We start from the raw sequence: 22,218 nt of genomic DNA on the forward strand, positions 1-22,218 counted from the left end.
ACCCTGCAGGCAAATCATCCGGCATTTGAATAATCTATTGCACCGACGCACACATTTGCATATCTGGGCACTTTCCAGTCACTGGGGCCCTGTGATTCACTTCCCTCAGCCAAACTGTGCTGTTCTAGTATGAAACAGGACGGATATTAAGCTTGTTTGAATGCAAGTTCCCTCATGAATCTTTAAGGCTGCTGTGTAATATAAAAAGAAAAGAAAGAAAGACTGCAGAGTTACATTGGTGTTTCATTTTGAGACAGTGACTGCAGGGACGTTTTGTCCAGGAGGAGATACCTGGCAGGGCTCTATATTGTGAAGAAGACTGACACTAGTGTGAATTTAACACTTGCCAGTTAGAGTGTAAAGAGAGGTTGTGTGGTGTGCAGTGAAGCAGCCCCTCTATGCTCTCTGCCTCTCAGCCACCTCTCATGGATCCTGTAATGGATACAGCATCTGAAGGATTTAAGGATAGCCAGGCCGCTCACCTGTTAAAACAGAGCTTGTTTGTAAGTCTGTCCTCTGGCAAACTTTGACAAAGCATGTCTCTTCTGCTGCAAGCAAATGATATGGGGGATATTTGTTATTATTCAGTGTTGCACACATGCATGGTGCACAGTGAAAAGTAATTAAATCTATATTGTGACCTTTTGTGATGTTTTGACGGTTCTCTGCAGTGTATGCAACACATTTTATTAATGAACGTGGGGTGTTGGAGTGCTGATATCCACCAATGCACTGCACTGAATTAACAGAAAGCAACGGGGAACACTGTGTTGTCAATGCACACACCAGTGAGGTTATTGTGAGGATTGTCTAGGAAGAAGAAAACGAGCACAGAGGAGCTACAGGAATGAAAGATGTTAGTCTGCCAGTTTGTCACAAAAGCAGTGTGCTCCTGTGTGATAGACTGGCAGACCGTGCTAGCTCAGTATCCTTGGGGACACACAGGCTACTGTTATAGAGTCGCATTTTTTGAGAGGCTCCTCTCATTTTCTGAAGCAAAGAGAGAGAGAGCTACTGCAAGAAGAGGGAGAGAGAAGCCATTGGTTTGGCGTCTTGGAGCAGAGAGGGTTAAATCTTGTTATAGGCTGCTTGTCAGTGAAGGTTTATGGCCTGTGTCGAGCAGAAAGACCACAGTCAACTATGATGACATGAAGGATAAGGATAAAAACGTTACAGTGGATGGATCCTCTCAGTAATGTTTGAGTGTATTTGAAGAGCTGCCCAAAACTTTTGTATAATGACGTCGAGCAAAACATCAGGACAGTGCTAGAGGTAAGAAAAGGAGCTGGGTGACACTATGGGTAGTCAAATCAGTTCCAGCCAGGTCCAGTTTATTTATACAGCCTAGAATCAAAGGTTTGTCTGAGAGGGATTTTTAATAGTATAGACACATTTCCCTCCTGTCTTCAATTCAGAAAAGGATGAACTCATCTTCTAGTATGGGCAGACATGCAATAACTCCTTTATGAACAGAAATGTGGTAGAATTAAAATATAGATATGCACTTTTTAAAGTGTCTAAATTATAAAGTGACAGAACTAGAATGTACCAGAATTATTTTTTTCAATATTCAATTTATTACATGCTCTACATCACCAAAAATATAGTATAGAGACGCTAAAACATTACACCAACAGTTTTTCATCACAGTGACATGCTGCAATAGCAATAGCCTACCCAGTCTGTGAGATTGTACACACTCTTGTACATTTTTACCTATAAGGCCCATGTTTGAATGTCTCTTCATCATCTGAAATGTGAAAACACAGTCCGATAAAGTAAAATAAAATCCTAGCGCACCATGGAGAGCCTTTGCTGTCGACAGGAGAGCTGACAATGCTGTCAGAATTGCTGCACTGTCAGCCACACTGCACGGCACTAGAGGAGGTTGTGCCTGTTTCTAGCTCAGGAGTAGCCTCGCCAACCTCATTTAAAGTCAGAGCATCAGAGTGGCCACCAGACATGAGTCGCCCTGCCTTGCAAGAGTTTGTAAAGTTTACACAGCTTTACAGGCACTGTTGGTGTTTACACATGATGCAGAAAAAAGTGCAGTGAGTTGATTTACAAAATGTGTGTTAACCTGGGGACTAATAAACTGATGCATAAAGTCCTATACCTTTAGGGGACAGCGTTATATGGCAGGATTTCTCTATTGATTTTCCACTCTTCTGGTTTCAGGCTTTCCACACTGGTTACAGGGTTTTGCTCCATTCACTCACAAGAGCATTTGCCACATCAGTCACGGAGGTTGGAAGTGGTTGATAAGGCCTAGATCATAGCTGGCGTTCTACTTTATCTCAAAGGTAAGTTTGGGGTAGGGGTGGGGGATTCCATATGGACCTGATATGTCCATGATGCACCCAGGACTGTCTCAGTACTAACCGGGGCTAGTATTGCCTTTGTCCATCAGTATTAGCAAACTGTTCAGCGTTTGTTAGTTTCCTTTTTGCCAGGGTCATTTCTTGAAACAGGAAAACTGAAATGCTGCCACAACCGCTCTAAAAGTTGGCGATGGTCTGTCCTGTATTGCGGTTTTAGATTTTGTGACCTGAATGCAGTTATACTAATGAAATAACCATAGGCTGATACCATTATAGTTCCACGACATTATAGAGACTTTTCTATTGCTCTGTTGCAAAATTACAATCTCGGTTTCATGCCTAGGATGCATGTGGTGCTTACAGGATGTGTGACAATTCTTGATAAGAGTATGATATGTAGCCAAAAAATCAATGATGTCCAGGTAAAACATAACCCATGACTGTGCAACATAACAGCAACCCTGAGTGCGATACCTTGTAAATATACCTTTGTATATATCTACCTGGAAACTTCCATCTAAACTGTGTATACACACATTTAATTTTTTATAGTATTTTATTTTTATTTTTTATTTTCCTAAAGCACATTTTTCTTTTCTTGTTCTCTCAGTCTTATCTTGTTTACTTGTTGCCTTATGGCAGAACATTGTACGTGCACATAGAGGTCCACTGTACCGGAGTCAGATTCCTCATGTGTTCAACACACCTGGCCAGTAAAGCTGATTCTGATTATTTGAGTGACTGTGATTAATATCAGAATGTGTGTGCCACAGATGTTTAAAAGACAGTGATGTATTCATGTCTCTTTCCAGCCTGTGTTACAGACACTCCAGTTGCAGGCTCTTTGATACAGTAGGTAGACAGAGGTCAGGACTGTTGGTTGATCTTCAAATAACTGCATGTGACAAATTGTTGTTGTTTTTTTGTTTTGTTTTTTTTAAATCCCCTGGTTCTGTATTTTCTTGAACAACGTTATTGGCTCTAATGTGTTTTGCCAGTTGTACTTCTGCTGGGGAAAAATACACATAATGAGAAGCAAATAATTAAATAACAGTGTGAAAACCAGCTAGGAGGAAAAAAATTACTTTTGCAAAACTGTTCACACACATCGCCCACACAACGCATCTTGCTGTAGCAGCATGGTTTCAGTATCTGGCAGTAAAACATGATGGGTACAGAGTAAGTGTCCAGAGCAGAGGTCGGCTAGAAAGCCAACAGGAGCAGGATGGTGCTCCACTAAATATCTAATTTCACTTGGTGCCCTGTTACTGTTGCTTGGATACTGTGTGATTCTAATTAACAGTTTTGAGATTCTCGTGCTCTCCTGTTAACCTCCGTACAGTGTATGAGCCATATTTGGTGTTGTGATGGATACTGAACTAAAGATAACACCCAGTTTCTCAAATCATTGCTTAAAAATAAATAAATAAAATAACATGCATTGTCTTGTGGATACAAGACAGTTTATGGGTGGATCCGCCTCGAAAGGTCATGGACTACCAACCTTTCTGTTGATACCTCTCTGTTGCTTTTGCTTGTTATTTCTCATATTTTAACACCATTATATAAAACTACTATGATGCATAATTTTACCCTTTTTTTTCAAACAGCAAAACTCCTTTGTACTTCCTGAAAGCCCAAATGAACCCCTGGGACCTTAGCTCTTTTAGTGATTAGGATAGCTGAACTCTCACAGTCTGCTCTCTGAATTAAGACCCCCTCCTGTTTCTTGCAGGCCTCTCACTAAGCTGATCCTGCAGGCTAATTGGCCTGGGGTTAACCTGCACTATTTACCAGCAGTCCTCTGGGAGCTGAGTGAACTGGTAGAGGGGAAGGGGCGCTGTGGCTCCCCTGCCATCAATGCCAACACGAGGCTGTCTCCTGCAGCGTCAGGTCAGGACCTACAGTAGGTTTTAGTCTTACAAAAATCCAGAAATGATTCTGTTTGTGTTGATTGGCTTGAACAACATACTGCAAGGAAATGTAAGAAAACAGGCATGCACACTAAACCAGCTGCAGACTTAGTGGTGTGATAAAATGTACTGATAGCATGGAGAGGAAGAAGACAAAACAAAACACTGGCATTAAGGTTTCTGGAAAAGGCAGTACAAATTTATTTGTGGAGCAAAAGGGCAAAGAGCATTAGAAAATGCAATAAAACAGTAAATTCACTGCCTGGTCTCACATGAAAATGTACAATTGAGACAAAATGTATAGTGTCACAATAACGGCTGTAAAATTGTAACATGACAATGTTTTTTGTATTGCAGCCCAGTGTCCTCCTTCGTCTTCTTGTTCTTGGTGTTTTATGGCAGTTGGCAAACAACAAAAAACTACTGGAGTGCGGCTCAGGAAGCCAACATGTAGGGTCTGTTGAAGGCGTATGGTTTTTAACCAACACCTGACTTTCACACAGACAACCAGAGATCATGTCCCGTGTCCGATGTTGTACTTTTCATTTGAGAGTGTTTTAACCTAATCCATGGGCTTTCCCTAACCCATGGGCTTTCCCTAACCCTGCAATGTCACATTTGTGGAGGTGTTATTGTGAGACTAGTGTGTTTTGTATTGTGGACCAACATTGCTATTAATCATTTTTGTTTTGTCTGGGTTGCAGTGCATTCTAAAGCATAATTGGGCCACATATTTCTGTACAAACCTGACCTATGCCAGGGCTTGTGGCGTCTGGACCCCACAAGCTTATATTATATAATATCCGAACCTGACTTGAGCCCATCACAGTTGAGTTTGTATATTGTTTTCCCCTTTATCATTAAATGAAGCAGACATTTGAGTGCCTCAGCCATCTAGCCTAATGTTTGACCTATGTATCTGAACATAATTTCTAAATTTACATCTGAATCCAGCCCAAACCCTTGGGTACCGATGGGTCCCATCGGGCTCAGTTTGGGTATCCACCTCAGCCATCTAGCCTAATGTTTGACCTATGTATCTGAACATAATTTCTAAATTTACATCTGAATCCAGCCCAAACCCTTGGGTACCGATGGGTCCCATCGGGCTCAGTTTGGGTATCCACGCTCTGATGCACTTTAACACTAGCCTGCTAGATGTGATAGTTAACAGGAAAGTTAGTTCATACAGTTTATTCAAGAAACGTATTTGTGACAGAACTGTCTAAATCCTTGCCCTGTTTGTGAAGCTGTTTATAGTCAAGCAGAGGAGGTTTAAATCCAAATTCAAGGTGCAACCTAGCTAACAAGCAGCAATAGAGAATGAAAGTGAAAGTGGAACTTAACACCGTTAATAACTAAAAGGCTTTCTCAATAGTTTGTCATGTGTGGCCAGATGAAGATGGTGGACTTAAAAAAAAAATCTAATATCATGAAGGTTTCATTTTCTTGGAGCACCTTCAGTAGTGGATGCTGATTTATATGGAACAGCTTCATGTTTTTCTTTTTTTTTTTTATAAGGCCCCATATAAGAAAAGTGGAATTAGAGGTTGTATTGAATTACAGAGACACCATGACTTCAGCTCTCTATCTGCCTCTGCCTGTATCCTCAAAGGTCAGCACTGTCAAAACAGTTCCAAAAATCCTATTTCTGTCTCTCTCACATTTATTGTTTTGAGATTTTTGTCCTGGGTTTCAATGCTAGAATTGAAGTAGTCCTACCACCGCTGGGACCACATTCACTCTCTCCATCCTCTCCAGTTACTCTTTCAGGCCCTGTTACTTCTCCAGCTTCTCTTTCTTCCTGATACCACTGTTATGTGGGACTGCTACATCTATCAGCAGTTGCTGTCTGTTCCTTGTCAACTACCACGATGCCCAGTTGATTAGCAAGTACCTGTCCATCTGGATCTGATCATTTTTCACGACCCTCTGAGGTTTCTGGACATGGGAGGGTCTAGCCCATACTCAGCGCAGATATTTCTGTAGACAATGCCAGCTACTTGGTTGCCAGTCTATGCTGTTCCCGCACTGAGCGGCATTGAACCCAATATGTAAAATAACAGCTTGTTACCATTGCAGGCTTTAGTGGGAAAATGTATTTGTTCCCACTTTTCCAGCACAAAGCCTGTATCTTATTTTTGAGACAATGTGCTCATTTCACAGGACTTCGGTAGACCGGATTCCAATTAAAACTAATGTATTCTGATCACAGTTTTCTCTTTGTCGACGTTTCAGGCAGTGAGAAAATCTTTATCTGCTGTCTTCTCACTTCAGACTGGCTTTGAGCACAGCTGCATTGTTAGCGGTTATGAATGGGATATACTGATGGAGAGTTGTTGCTTTAGAATTGCCATGTCTGTAAATTAAGCGGACACTCTCGTTTTCAAATGGGCATTTGTTTCAATTATCTAGATAGATTGAGAAGCTGTGCAACTCTGCTTTGCTTGAATCTTTTCTGATTGGATGGGAAGCCAGATGGGAAGCACAGCAAGCAGCGGGAGGAGGAGAGAGTCGACGAGTGCGCTCATGGTGTATGGCATTCACCGTGGATGAGACAAATCAATTACAGACAAATGCCATGTACACCAAAGGAATGCAAAGGGGTTTCAGGAGTTGTAGAGGTAAAGCTTTAGTGTCACTGACCTTGTGAACAGAAAATATGAAAGATACCAAACACCTTTTGTTTTTACATTTCATATTGACACCCTCAAATCATTTTAGGGTCACACGTTTCTATTTATTGCGGTTGGATTTTTTGGGGGGGGATTAGCATCAGCCAGTGCATAATTGTTCCCAAACACTTCAGAAATAGAACTCCATAAGAGGAACACTTAATGATAACATATACCTCTGTCTTGTGAGATTTGTAGCATTATTCATCAGGTCCTGCATATTTTATTTCACAAATGTCAAAAACACTTCACCCTTAAATTAAAGGTACTAGAGCAAGCTTCAGATGAATAAGAGCCTGAGCCTGGCTGCGCAGAATGCTGAATTGCGGTCCTTTTCTTGTTTGTGTGACAACTGAATCTATTTTCTTGTTGCTAATACCCAATTAGGGAGATTATTATTGATTGAGGTGTTGAAAATTGACTGCTAATCTCTGTTCTCTCAGGATGAGGTGATCAATAAGTGAGTGCAAAGAGCAACCTGGTTTCTTTGTGCTAATAAACAGAATTAAATTTAGACAAGATACATATCTGTCAAATAATGGATAGAGAATTTGAGGAGAAGACGTCTAAGTATTTTGGGTTCCTTATAAGTGACGTGTTGAGCCAAAGTTATGTTTTGTCAGTAATACAAAAACTTTTTTGCTGTTAGCAACGCTAATGTCAGTAAAAGTGCACTCATTTCAGCCAAAACCCATTTCAGGACCCACTGTTCTGTTACTTAAAATGCTCCATACAATTCTGCAAGGCCACCTCTGAATTTTCAGTCCTGCTTACTTTAAAATTTTTAAGACCCTTGGGTGCTTATAATAAACAGTGGTTAAAAGTAAATGTAAGCTAATACCATCAGCAATTACCGAACAGCATGCTTATGGCTAATTACTGTACTTCCAGAAGGCAACCCCCCACTTTTCACCAACTTTTATGCTCATGAATGAGTGGCTGTTGGTTGCTGACCCATCAAGGGCAGCTTAACAAACAAACAGAGCAGTTGTGGGGCCAGAATTTGCTTTTCAAGGACGATGCAATTGTTCTTGACGTATGGGTTGTATAGAGCGTTCATGTGTTGATTAGGGTTCATACCTAACTGAGGCATCTCTTCTGATTTTTTTTTTTTTTTTGTCATTTTGTCTTGTGTCTTCCAGTGTCCTGAAAAATACACTTTATGTACAACCCAGGAATATCTTCTGTGTAGTGTAGAGAAAATGTCATGTTTGCCTCCTGGGTGTCACTTTCCTCTGAAAAGATGCTAGGCTGTGCCATGATGCAGTCTCTCTGGGCCACAATCTGTTTTCAGGTAGTGTAATGATATGCAGGAAAACTTTAGGAAACATGATGACACATACCCAGCACATTAATTCTCAGACTTCTGGGCTTCCAAATATATTGTAAAATACAGAAATGTATGACACTTGTAAATATAAACATTGTCTACATAATATTGTAGTGATGAATAAAGCTAAAGGAGCTTTGGGCCATATGTTTTTAACTGCAAAATTCGACCGGACTAAGATGAAATATAGTGTGCACTATAAATGGAAGCTACTATGTTATATCTGAATGTGTTTTTAAAGCTGCACTAATCAATATTTTACATTAACAATAGATCAAATGATGAATGAATTGGTTATTTGTGTGATGTGAAAGATGTTGGTTGTATGACAAAGCCAGAGAATTTATCACCACAGCTCTACTGTGCGTTGCAGTTTGTCTCAGCTAATTGGGTTTATGGCTTGCAGTTTCACTGGTTTAGTGTACTGTCACCACTCCAATCAGCACCATCTTCAGACACAGCAGGCAGCTGTTTTCAGCAGAAATGCTCTGATAAACCAACTGTACACAGACCCACAGACAAAGGTAGTCAGTGCTAGAAGAAGTAGAAGTAGCAATGTGTATAAGAAGTAACAAGCACAAGTCCTACAATCAAAGTGTTACTTTTAAGTAAAAGCACAAAAGTATTAGCATCAAATACTCATTGTGCAGAATGTCGCATTTTACATTTACTGACATTTTCCACAGGATTTGGTGGCTGACAGTATAAATCTAAAAAGAGAGTGAACACTGCACTGTTGATTCTTGTTGTATTGCCCCCAAGTGAACATTCAATGAGACTCTTAAGTATTAGTTTATCTAAGCCTTTTTAGAAAATGATGCAATAGTAACCGTTTTAAACCGGTAAGGGTTTAGTGTGATGCTAAAGGACAAAAACTGTCCTCATAACAAAACACCACCGAAGCGTTCTATTTCCCAGGTTGTCACATACTGACATTTTGTCAAGTACCTTTTGTGTATCATTGTGATACTAAAGGGCACCTTTGGCGACCATATAAGATGCTCAGGGTTTTCTTTACAGAATAGCATTAGCCCATTTCTGTCAGTACACAAAAATGACATGGTTATGTTTTGGCACAAAAACTACATACAGTACTTAGGTTTAGGTGCATCTCATGAGACACTAAAGATACTTGATATATTGTGAGTATTTGATGGGAATGAGGTTGGGCTGCTACCACAGGCAGAAGTTGCTCCCTGAATAAACATGCCAGCTGTGAAGCTTTGTAATTTGACCTAAGCTTTGTGTGTTCTTCATGCCACCAGATGCCTGTATTTGTGTATATATTTAGCACTTAGCATTTAACTTTTCTGTATTTTCATGCTCTCCACCTTTATTTCTGTGCACAAGAACAATAGAATTTGTTTAAATAGCTGATTCTTCACATTTATCCAACAACCTCTAGTAGACATGAGATTTATGACTCTTGTTTATTAATAGTCTGTTAGATGTTTTACTGTTCAGCTGGCATTTTATCAATAACAAGTCTTGGTTTCTTTTAGCACTGACCACACATTTTTCCTAACACTTAACCAGATAGTGTTTTAACCCATGGCACAGTTAATCTCGACTCACTCAACTAGAAGAAGAAGAAGAAGAAGAAGAAGAAGCTTTATTTTATTGTGACACGTACAACGAAATTTTGTTTGGAGTCGAGGGTCCCGGGCCACTGTGTGTATACACACCGCCATCACGGGCAACTTGGGGGGGGGGTCAGGGTCTTGCACAAGGGCACTCAGACATCGACCTTTGAACCTTCAACCTTCTGGTTGGGAGACGACTGCGCTACCCACCAAACCACTTGCACCCCTGACTAGGTCAAAGGTCAAAGTGTTTACTACTACTACTGCTCTAACCATTTTTGCACCTAAATGTAAACCAAATATTTAATTGTTTGCTGATAGAGGTGTCAGAGCATATCTGTCAGTGTGAAAGTCCATGAAAATTGTATTTTTTTTTTCATTTAGTTTGGAGAACTTGTTACAGACTTGATTTGAACATGATGTGTAGCTTTACAACAGGAGTCCAAATATAGAGGTCTCTCAAATTATAAAGCTATTCTCTCTGCCCCTTATTTTAGATTTTTTTTTATTGTCTGTGTTGTGCTTCTGAAATTTACATTAATACAGTGTTCATACAGTAATGGAATAGTCAGCACTTTGAACTGGGTTAGGCCTGCACTTTTCCTCCTTTTAAAGTTTGGACTTTCATCACTTGCCAACATCAGTCTTTACAGGTACAAAACTTTGCCTGCTCATTTGCAAAGCTAGGTTAAGCTTATGTAAAAGAGATGCATTCTGAGTACATTGGAGGCCAGGAAACAAACATTTTCCCCTCCTTCCCTCCCCTTGACAGGCGAGTGACAGCTATTTAAATGCAAACCGTCATTAACAAACACAACCCTGTGCGACACCTGCTTTAATCACGGCAACAAAGGCGCAGCGAGTGGCCGAGTACGAGCCCCCTCTCTGTGTGATATTCAAATGATGGGGCGGTGCAACATACAAAAACAACAACTTCAAAGAATAGGCTGTGCAAGGGGAAAGATATGCTGCACTGTATGCCTCCTACCACCACCGTTAATCAGCTTCATTTTTAGTGATTAAAGTGAGACGGGCTGAAAGTCACTAAATCGCTTACCCTTTAGAACTGTGTGAAACCGCTGTGCTTTACTTCCAGTCTGTTTTTATCCACACCTGCAGAGATTTATGCTGGCCCCTTTCATATTTATATTGGCTTTGGGTAAAAGATCACTTTATGGCACAACTTCCCTTTACCACGACTAATGCTTCATCAGATCTGAAATGACGTACATTACCGTTAGGAAGAGTTAATATCCTGAAATTGCAGAAACAGTTTTTCCTTGGACTGTGGCCTGATATGTCTTGGTTGTGGTCTTGTCTTGGGTTGATGCTGTTGTTGTTTTGCCCTATCATAATTTAAATGGGGGAAGCCACTGGGCTGCAGCATGCCCACCAAGGCCTGGACTCTTGTAACTAATGCATGCCTTTTGTTTTTTTTTTACATGTTTTTGTCTTTTTTTTCTGTGTAGCTACTTTGGAGCATGCAGCTGTATTTGCTGCAAATTCACTTTGTTTGTTCTACCACAAATATGCACAGTTTGAGCTCAGCAAATTAAGATAAACATTCCTTTCAGTGAATTCTTCCTCAGTGATGTGTATCTGCTGTATACTTGACAACAAAAATTTGGTGCCATTCAGAAGTAATCAAGAGACCAAATCAGTATATGCTTCCATTTTTCTTCATTTGTCTTCATCCTCATTCACAAGTACTTCTTAAGACTTACTATATAAAGCACCAAATGGTATTTTGTATACAGCATGCTGAGAACTTCCCATCACAATTTGTGCACATCCGACAAGAAACTAAGGAAGAAATGAGTAAAATTCAACCTTAGGTTTGTTTTTCATTCCCCTTCATAATACATTACCTAGAAAAATGCAAACTGTGTCTGCATCAGCCATATTTAAGCCCCATCAGATACACCTTTGATGCATTTAGAGAGTAATCCTGGGAATTTAAACCTTTTGTGTGTCTAGACTGAGAAGCAGTCTGTATATAAGTAGAAATCCTCATCATCTCACAAGCTATGTGCCAATATAAACTCGGGTGCATCACTGATGAGACAAATTTCTGAAGTGAATACAACTTTGGAGCTGTTGTAACTGTGATTATTAGACATCTGGTACAAGTACAGGAGAGAATAAATCAGGAGGCATTCTGACTAATCAGATTTATTCATGTAGCTACCCTACTGGATATAATTAATGGACACACCATATAACATACATCTACTTCAATCTGCTATGAATTGGACCCCATAAATATTATATGCAACAACTTGTTCATACACATGTAGATGTCAAGCTCCAGAAAAATTGTCAAGATAAATAAGTACTGAGATATTTCAAGTAAAAATACCCCTACAGTATAGACGTATTATCAGCAACATATACTTAAATCATCAAAGGTAAAATTGCTAGTTCTACATATAATTTTTAACATGACTGATATATTATCTAATACAGATTTATAGTGATTGAATGATGATAATGCAGCAATGCAGAAGTTATTGTTGTAGCTTTAACTACTTTTTACTTTTCTTTTGGATAGTTAAGTTCAGTATTTCCCAACCTCGGTGTTGGGCCTTTCCAAGGAGTCATAAAATAATAAATCTGGGGCATCATGAGATGATCGAGGGGGAAGTATTTGATACTTTTTACCTTTTGGACCTAAGGTAGTTATTTAGATGAAACCATCTGATAAGTTCAGAAGAGGAATCATTGGAACTGATGTGTTTCCATCTACCTCTGTTTTTACACTTGGTTGACCTAGTGTATAAATAAAAGCTAAATGTCACACAATGCAGCACAAAAAGACTTAAATCAAGAAGCTTGTAACTTAAAGGACTGCTGATGAGATTGAAAATAGTGACAGATGAAAACATTCAAATGTAAGGTAAAAGTAAAGTAAAAAGTTGTCAGAAAATAGAGTACAGATATCTGAAAAATCAACTTAAGTACAGTCATGAAATATTTCTGCTTCATTACTTCCCACCTCTGACAGTAGGATATGGAAATGTGCATACATTCTCCTTTACATTTGCAGAATATTTGGTTATAACTTATTTTACATTGGAACTGAAACTTGATTATAGATGTGAAATGCATCAAGAGGCACCAAATGAAAAAGACTGTGCACCGGTTCAAGCCTTATTACCATGTTGGGATTTCGTGTCTTATTGTATATAATGTAAAATCTTAATCTAAACAGGAACTAGTAACTTCAGTGGTCAGGTAAATGTAGCTGATCAATTATAAAAGTATTTCCCTTTTGAAATGTAGTGGAGGAGAAGAATATTGAAATGCTCTAAGATTTAAAGTACCTCAAAGTTGTACTTACTTTCCTTCCACCTCTAGTAAATACTTTTTTATTTTTGTACATGGGCTAATGAGTGATTTAAGGGTTTGCTTATTTAAATAGCTCAAAGGTAAACACACATCTGCTTTCCGGCTGTGAAAACCGCACAGTCTGAGATTAGACTTTCAGTGCACACAAAATGCCCGAGCCATGACAGTGAATGATGGCTTTATTTAAAATCATAATACTTTTAATAAATGAAGTACAGGGTGCACTGAGAACTTGTATGATGTGATTAAATACTCCAGTCCCTTGGTAATTAGATTCCTTCAGGTGTTAACTGCAAATGCCAAGACTCACAAAACAGTGAAGTGGCAGTGAAGTCTGATTGAAAATGGCGGACTGTAGAGGAGCTCCTCGTTATGTCAGGAGCAAAATATTTTCATATGGGCTCATGGAGCTTATGAAGTCTTGATCAGACAAGGATTTGGGGACTTTTCTTCCCATCAGATGTGCAAAAATCCACTGCATCAACGGACAAGACAATCCAGGTGACATTTAGGAAAAGAATCTGGTGAAGTCACTTTAATATTAAGCCACTGATCTGTATGTAGTGGTTAATACTGGTGACAGTGAGTGAGGAACTGCATTTTTGGTGTTCTTTGTTGATCATTGCTATTTTCATTACTTTATTTATGAAAATTGCATCAGACTGGCAACACAGTGTATCAACAGTTGATAGAAAATTTCCAGAGCTTACGTGGATGATGGCTTTCCTTAGGCAACAGCTAAGTTACTTTTACAAGGAAAGACTGATATTGTGCTTCTGTTAGTTGAATTTTGTATGGGTTTATACCTCACAGAAAGCACACACAAAAGAAAATCTAGTGACTACATTGTTTAGGACTCAGCATCCATGGGTTCACTTTACCGTCCTTGGTGCATATGAAAAAAAGATGTTCTTTTAGGCAGAAAGCATCAAATGACTGAATATTGAGCAACTCTGTGAGAAGACAGCTATTTTTGCTTACCTTCTGCTATGTGCATGTGTGTTCTACTTAAAACCTCCTGAACAGCCTGTTCTCAACACCATGAACTGTATTTAATGCTGTTGTCTGAACTTGTCTTCTCGAGCCTTTGATAAATTCTTTGCACCCGCTTCAGTGTTTATGCCACATTTGATGCGTTGAATGACAGCGCCAACTTTGTACATGAAAACAAGTGAGAGCAAAATGCAAGATGAGCAGGAGATGATTTAATTCAGCCACCAAGGGGTGATATGATACCCAGGCTGATACAGATTATGGTGTATTTTAAAATTAATGTTAACTTCATATTATATCAAGGTTTGAGGCCTAAAATGATCAAGGTAAAGTGACAAAGGTTTTCTGCAAGAGCATCCCTACAGTTTGACGCAATCAGTGCACAAGAGCCGCACAACAAATATCAGCTTGCTGTCTCGCCCAGATTCAGACTGACCAATAACTTTAACTGATTTCATTTTTTCTTGCTAATTAAGAAAAGGGACTTCAATGTCAACTTTAACCATTTTCTTCTCAGCAGAATTTCTTTCTTTCTTCAGATGAATCCTTAGTCACAAACAGCTGATTTCCATCCTTACCCTTCCCACATACTCGATCCTTGGCTTTTTGGGTCTCAACCTTGGCTACTTATCGAGTGCACAGTGTTCACTCGGTTTATTTAGACAGTTTTTTTTGTTTTTTTTGTGTGTGTGTTCTGAAGATGCAGCTGCTGATTGCAGGCAAGCACAGGATGTGCTAAGCACCTCAGGGCTGAGAAGAATTGATTTTTGCCCACAAGGTTAGAAAGAGTGAACACTGAAATCTTACACAGACCCAGCAGTAGGTCAATTAATGATTTTGATTAGGAAAAAGTAGGAAGGAGCATCTGTTTTTGTGTTCTGTTGCCTTACATTAGTGGGACATTATCAGGCATTAACAATACAACAGACAAAATCTCTGACATTGAACCTTTTTGTCTGTAAACTCAAAGAGTAGAAAAAAGTATTTTCTTAACTCCACCATATTTCCTTTGGCATTAACATAAAATAGATACATTTAGCTCTCTCTCCAAGCTGCTCCACATCTCTTGTGACTTCTATTTCTACTTTTTGCAACATAGGTTATTAAGCATCAAAGGGTTTTGTCAGTATATTTATAATGACTGTAATATTGCATTGGGGTGTATTTCATTATTTTGGGGTAAGGGGGAAAGGGAGGTTTTTTAATCTTTTTAGACATAAAAGAAAATATTAATAGTTGTTTCAGTACTGGTCACTTTGCATACTGTTATGTGATTTATGTGAAGTCTTTCTAGATATCAAAGCCAAATTCAACTGTAAGCCAAAACCACATTTATTTATTTATTTGACCAGAATTTACTGCGCTAAGAGAGTTTGTGTAAGTGCTCCAAGTGAGAAGCTTTCTACCTTTTAAGTTTTCATTTTCTGTGATGGATAGGCTTCTATAACTGACCTGCAGCTGAAGTAAACACAGCCAGCTCAAGGCGGTCTGATCTGTATGAATCTGCCGGCTCGTCTTTTCACCTGTTTATTATTTGTACTGTAAAGCAAGTTGCATCAAGTGGGTCAAGAGGTTAGTTTTATTTAAGGTCTTATGTTTGCTAAACTTCTGTAAAACTAAGGCAAAATGTATTTGGAGGTTTATTAAAAGTACTTGAAAGTACCTCACTAATGTTAATATGTAATGTAAAGTGGAATAGTTTGAATTCACAGGATGAGAAACTATTGCTAATTTGAGTCAAAAAATGTCTGAATACTGTTAAATAATTCAAAATTGATGGTAAAAATAATAAGTTGTAAACAAAGCATCTCTCGTTCAACACGGCTGCTGTTTACAGCTGCTTCTAATTGAGAATACGTCGGATACGAAGTTGCAAATGACCTTGCTGTTCTCCGCTCGTGGTTGTGGAAGAAAAAAGGAGGACAAACCGCACTAAATGTTTGAAAGCATTGATACTACAGTGACACGCTGAAGGAGCTGTCATGAACATTTCTCTTCTCGTGCATTGATTCACTTAGCTGAACAGCCAATCAGAGTCGTCTCTCTTGCTGATGAGGTCCGCCACCCATTCAACATGCTGAATTGGCTGAAAAGCTGCTGGCAGGGTCCAACTAGTGACAACAGTGTGGGACACACCAGGAAGACGATGGTGACAGACGCTCCCCAACAGCCCAACGGTGGCCGACAACCAACTGTCGGCCTTACATGTAACGTGGAGTATCCATGATGATCGCAAACCCTGGACCAATTACTGTGGATGTTGGCAAAATATAAATGAATAAAAAAACAGGAAAATGAAAGGGTTGAAAAATTAAATAAACTAAAATAAGGTATAGTGAAAGATCAACAGAAGAGTGAAATAAGGTGATTTTAAATAAAAGAGTAGGAAAAGATTAACATTCATTATCTCTCTTAAACTCCATTGAATAATTTATCCTCACAGTTTTATTTATTGCTGTATTTGTATGATAACCCTTTGCTACCTAAATTGTCAGTCATGGTGCTCAGTATTGTAGTACAGTACAGTATATGAGCTTATAAAGTCCAGTCTAAGACAATAACCTGAAGGAAGTAGGAGTGAACTATACAATTATTGTTGGGGACTGTTGCTTGGGGATTTATGTGAAATGATTTAGGAGATGAAACCAAGATGTGCTACATTTTGGCATGTACATATCCATTTATGTAATTAACTAGGAGTGGTCCCGTTAGTGACAGCGGTTAATAAGCTCCAGTGGGAACACGGGGAAGCAGGTGAACCCGTGGCCCTAGAGATGTTAAACACAGATGAATAGATGCCACAGCACACACACAGCCTAGTAAATCAGATAAAATGAGCAGGGGAACACGACACAAATGGGCCTTGCGATGAAAACTCAATATCACATAAATGGACAAGCCTTTCATAGATATTGGAAACTGGTAACCTTGCCACTGCTGGCTCACATGCACACTGTACATTTCCAGACTTTACCACCCTCACGTCCACTTGAACCTTCAGAACCTTAACGTGTGCAGGCTATCCATAATGGGCAGTTGGCAATTAAGGTATAATTTTAATAGCTCTGGTAACAGTGAAAACAATATATTATTTAGTTACAGCATTGGTGGTGGTGCATGTTATGTAAGGTCATAGGCAGTGCTGGAAGTAATAAATTCATTTATTGTACTTAAGTATAATTTGAGGTATTTTTACTTTACTAATTTTCTGTTACTACATACTTTTACTTCATTGCGTTTTAGAGGCAAACATGAGTCAGACTCTATAGACTAATGCTGCCAAGGGTTAGTTAAATTTGGTTAACAGCAACTTATGGCCCAAAGGCTGTTTTCCTCTGGTTTAGAGACCATATTGAAAATTTAAAACTGCAGACTTGTTGCAGATCACAGAGGTTATGACTTGTGTACTTCCAGCCTTTTGGTGTATTACACCTCACAGTTATCTCATTATTTTTATGACATCTGTAATTACAAAATAATGGCCTGAGCTTCTCCAATGCAACTATCTTCACTTACATTGTTGTAATAATAAAATAAAGTCCTGTAATAACCCCATCACAATGCACTTAACAGAAAAGTGTCACCTATTTAAGTTGGCTCTAATTGCAGGGAGTTATGGACAATTAGATGAGGTTTAGAATAGCTCCACTTGGCACTTTTATGAAGTGGAGTTATGAGGTAGGAAGTACGGGAAACGATGCCTTCTCTGTGTTTTTTATTTTATGAGCTTTTCAGTGACTTAAGGCTAGACACCCCAAGCCCTGCCTTTTTACTTTGTCTATTCGTTCCTATGATTTAAAAAAAATGAAAATCCAGTGTTTTGCGTTTGAGCAAACTCTTGTACATCATAGTTGCATAAGAAGAGTGCTTGGATCACCAATCACTGTCAGAGAGAACTTTACTGCAGAGCAGAAATGAGGATAGTTTCTTTTTCTTGAACAATGTCACCTTGATAGAATCACAAGAATGGGGTTCATGATTCCTCAGGGAGTCACTGTACCACACTGTTTTGAGCTCTTTGATGCGGTATGCCATGTAAGGTGTCAGTTAATAATACAAAATCCAAATCAGAAAAAAAATCGGATGATGTCAGATGCACAGAGATATGTAGACACTCATCCTTTAAGAAGCAGTGAGATGAGACACTCTCCCCAATCACCATTAATGTAGAAAAATAAATATCTTCTAAGTTATGTGCTCTTATTTTGGAAGCATAGCCCTGATTAGCATACTCTCCCACTGCACAAGTCCCTTGGGTGGTGTTTAGATGATTTTTACACTGTAACTTTTTCACAGATTCATTGCAGTTACAGATTCAATAAAACAACAGTCCGGTTGTGTCTCCAGACTGCTGTTCTCCAGCCCTCTCCCTCCTTCACCCTTCAGACCACTCATCTTTGGCTCTGCAGTGGTAATTAACAGCAGCGTTACATCTGGGGAGATACTGCGAGCTATGTCAGAAAATTAGGCTGTGGAATAATTAGGGTTGAGGGACATGTACTGTACTGCTGGTCTGTAGCACTGCATTAAAATCAAAGGACTTTCCCGCCTAATTGGAGAGGGGTTAAACTGCTTGGCTGCCTCACCCCTGTCCCAAGCCCTTCGCCAAACCTGGCCCTAGGAGATGAATGCCTTCTTTTTTTCCTGTAATTTTCGGTGTTCATTTCCATACCAAAGTGAGAATGTTTTCTGCAGAATCTACAGTGGTGAAAAGGTCAAGGTCTACTCAAAGATTATTGAAGTCAAACAAAGAGATGCAAGTTCTTACTGCAAATCAAACGGAAAACAATAAGCATACTGAAGCATCCTGAACACATCATGGCAGATGAATTTTCTTTGCTGCCTTCGACGTGTCACTGTGCTCTCCCTCTGTGTAAAATTAATTGCTATTCCAAGTCTTTTTATCTCTTCTGCTTTTTAATCAGGCCTGTCCTCATGTAAAATATGAAAGTTTTTACATTGTAGCAGCAGATTATTATGTCGAATTGTTACATGTCATCATTTGGCGACATCTAGTGACTATTAATTATGACATCAGGAAAGGAGTAAGGATCGTGACATACAGTATTATACAGAGACACAAAGTCCGCATTAGGAGGAGGTTTGGGTGGAATGCTAGGTACACAGAACACAGGCCTTTGCCTCACTAGCGCCAAGTTCAGTTCTAGTATGTGGCTTGTGTTTTTCATTAGTTTTTGTTTTTAAACATGAACACATAGTTTGTCTGGCAAAACGTAATGAAACCATGATGGTTTCATTATCGTAACGTATTTATTACAGCTCCCATGATGATGATGGAATTCCAGTAGCTTGTTGCTAGCTAGTCTGCTATTTAGCCATTATTTCCATGACAGCAAAGGTGTGTAAAACTTGGTAGTGCAGTGTATGTTGCCGTTAATTGTTGCAATTCCTCCCTTGATCATAAGAGCCTATTTAATGAGTTGCCCCTATGGGTAGTATAAGAATTAAGGGGCAAACGACCATATGGGTTGTATAGGTTGGAGGACTTGTTGTCTCAGGGTGTGTTATAAAACTACTAATCTTGTCAGTTCACATGCTGTATTTTGATCATGTTCAACTTAGATTAATTGCATTTTTTATTTTTATTTTTTAGATATTTTGTTTTATCTTGAGTGTCTACTGTGTGCGGGTGTGATTATTTTATTGTGTGATGAGCTGCTCAGTTTAACTGGCATTAATGAGATAAAGTTTATTGTACTGTTGAAACTTTTGGTTGTAGTCTATACTGTACAGAGCCACTTGAAACTACAAGCAATTACTTCTAGATTGTGCGTTTTTCTTCTCTTTCTCAGGCCAGACAGGCCACCCAGCTAGGTTGTTATCTTCTGAGTGGTCACCAATTATCACTATGTGCTCGCAACTGACCATAAGATACACACAGAACAAATCGATGCTATGTCTCTTTATTTGAGTTGACCAGTACATTCACTCACACAAGTGGAATTAGCAGAGCGTGAAGAGGCGACACTCTCTCTCCTGTCTCTCTCCTGGTAATGATGAAGGTATCAGCAGCATGAAACCATAATGAGCACAGCCGTGTGCCACTGGCCAAAAGAATACAGTAAATACACAGCATCTGGACTGAGTCTGGACTTGGTACCCTATAGACAGCTGTACAATGGCTAATTATAATCAAACTAAATCATGATATTTGCTCTAAAAATCTAAATATAGAACATCAAGAATGCCTTGATTAATCAAGCCAGTCTTTGTTTTCACACACTGCATCCAACCATCTAGAAAATAGCGTTTACACTAAAATATGAAGTACAGTATAATAAACTATTAAAGGAGACTGGTGCTACAGGATCATTGACCACGGTAATAAACCAACAATTAAACACAATGACACCAGAGGGATGTGATAATTAAACAACAATAATAAGTCAAATAGTATGTTAGCTGATGAACAATGCTGATATGTACTGTGATTATGTTATTTGCTGTAAAAGCTTTAAAGGTTTACCTTTTGTGTTATCGGCTAGATGTGACACTATGGCAAGGTAAAGTTCACCTTAACTAGATTTTTTTTATCAAAAACCATTTACAATTCTCTTTACTTTGTTTTGTTTTTTATTACACAGAATAAATGCAAATGTCACGATGCCAGTCCTGTTTCTGTTTCTGCCCAGCTTTGCTCCTTCTGGACTTCTCCAGAGACTGCCATTCCACACGCAGCCCCTCGTCACCTCCAGCTTTTCCTTCCAGCTCTGCCCTGCCACTCATTGTTCGTTACCCAGTCTCTCTCTCTCACACTCACACACACACACACACACACACACCTGTCTAGCATCATTTGATTATCTTTGTGCACATACAGTATACTGCTTGTTATTACTAGATTCTCACTTTCAGAGACTTTGCTGCACCCTCATCATGCGCTCCAGTTGTTGCCTGATCTTATTGCTTTGCACCTGCCAGTGGCATCTCCAGTTCTGTCACCTTTTGGTGTTTTTGGACTTCTTTCTGCTCTTGTATCTGGTCATTAGTTTTCTGCCATCATTTGGTCAGTCACTTTGTTTGCTTTAGTGTTTTTACTGTGCAGCCTTAGATTGTATTAAGTAATCTTTTCTCTGTTCCCCTCGTCAAGGTGGTTTTCTCTTATTTGTGTATTTGCCACATCGTTATTGATCTGATTTATTTTAGGGTTTTGTGTTAGTTACTGCTACTTTCTTTGAGATTCTTTAGTTCATACCTGTAAATCTTACCTGCTGCAGTGAAGTTTGTCTGTACGTTCTGTCCTAAGTTTAATTTTAAAGCCTTAAAACCTACTTCAGTGCTCTGTGCATTTGAGTTCTCTGGCCACCCTGTGACAGCAAATGAGAAATAAGAAATACTGTACATTGGAAACACAGGTAAAGTTATAATTGAAATGAAAATGTTTAAGCTATGATGTAAATCATATGCTATGCCACAGTTTTTGGGCAGCATGTTAGACAGCGTCTCCACTGCCATTATCAAAACACCGAACTCTTAGAACAGTGTTCATCCCTCCAGTCAGGTTCCAGAGACTTGTAGAATCAATGCCAAGGTGCACTGAAGCTGTTCTTACCAAGTCCCTACTGGTATTACATTACACAAAAAACAAAACAACAACAACAAAAACCTCTCCACTGTCTCATAGTAGGGACATGATAAAGTTGCAAACTCTCCAGCTGAGACACAAAGCTCACAGCTGCCTTGGTCCTCCACCTCCAGACAGACTTTCAGTTTAAGCACAAAAATCTTTTTTTTTTTTTTTTTTTTTTTTAACACAAAATGGCATGACTTAGCAGCTAACCAGCATTCTAATCACGTCAAGGATTCATCCCGAAGCCATTTCCATACTGTTCATGTTCTGCTGAAAATCTGTTTCATAAACCCAGTTACAAATATGTGGTTTGTGTTACCACGGCACTGCTAGATATATATATAATGAATGAAGCTGAAAATAATTTCCCACACATCAGAGACCCCTTTCCATTAATGTGAATATATCAGTGGTAAATATTATCATCATCTTCTGTTCAGTGTTAGGTGTAGCCTAGAACTATC

The 22,218-nt window shown here is 39.1% G+C and overlaps 1 long non-coding RNA gene across 4 annotated transcripts in view; it reads left to right on the forward strand.

The window, feature by feature from the left end:
• LOC109970139 (uncharacterized) overlaps positions 1-22,218 on the forward strand; it is a 56,390-nt gene that overhangs the window by 8,555 nt on the left and 25,617 nt on the right. For 2 of the 4 annotated variants that reach the window (XR_002276370.1, XR_002276372.1), the window contains exons 3-4: positions 2,179-2,303; positions 4,057-4,214. This is a non-coding gene — a long non-coding RNA (uncharacterized LOC109970139). Of the gene's footprint in view, positions 1-2,178; positions 2,304-4,056; positions 4,228-4,591; positions 5,225-22,218 lie in introns of those variants that run through there. The other 2 variants (XR_002276371.1, XR_002276373.1) reach the window with 2 other exon arrangements.

This window comes from Monopterus albus, unplaced genomic scaffold (assembly GCF_001952655.1).
Source record: "Monopterus albus unplaced genomic scaffold, M_albus_1.0 scaffold190.1, whole genome shotgun sequence".
Classification (NCBI taxonomy): Eukaryota; Metazoa; Chordata; class Actinopteri; order Synbranchiformes; family Synbranchidae; genus Monopterus; species Monopterus albus.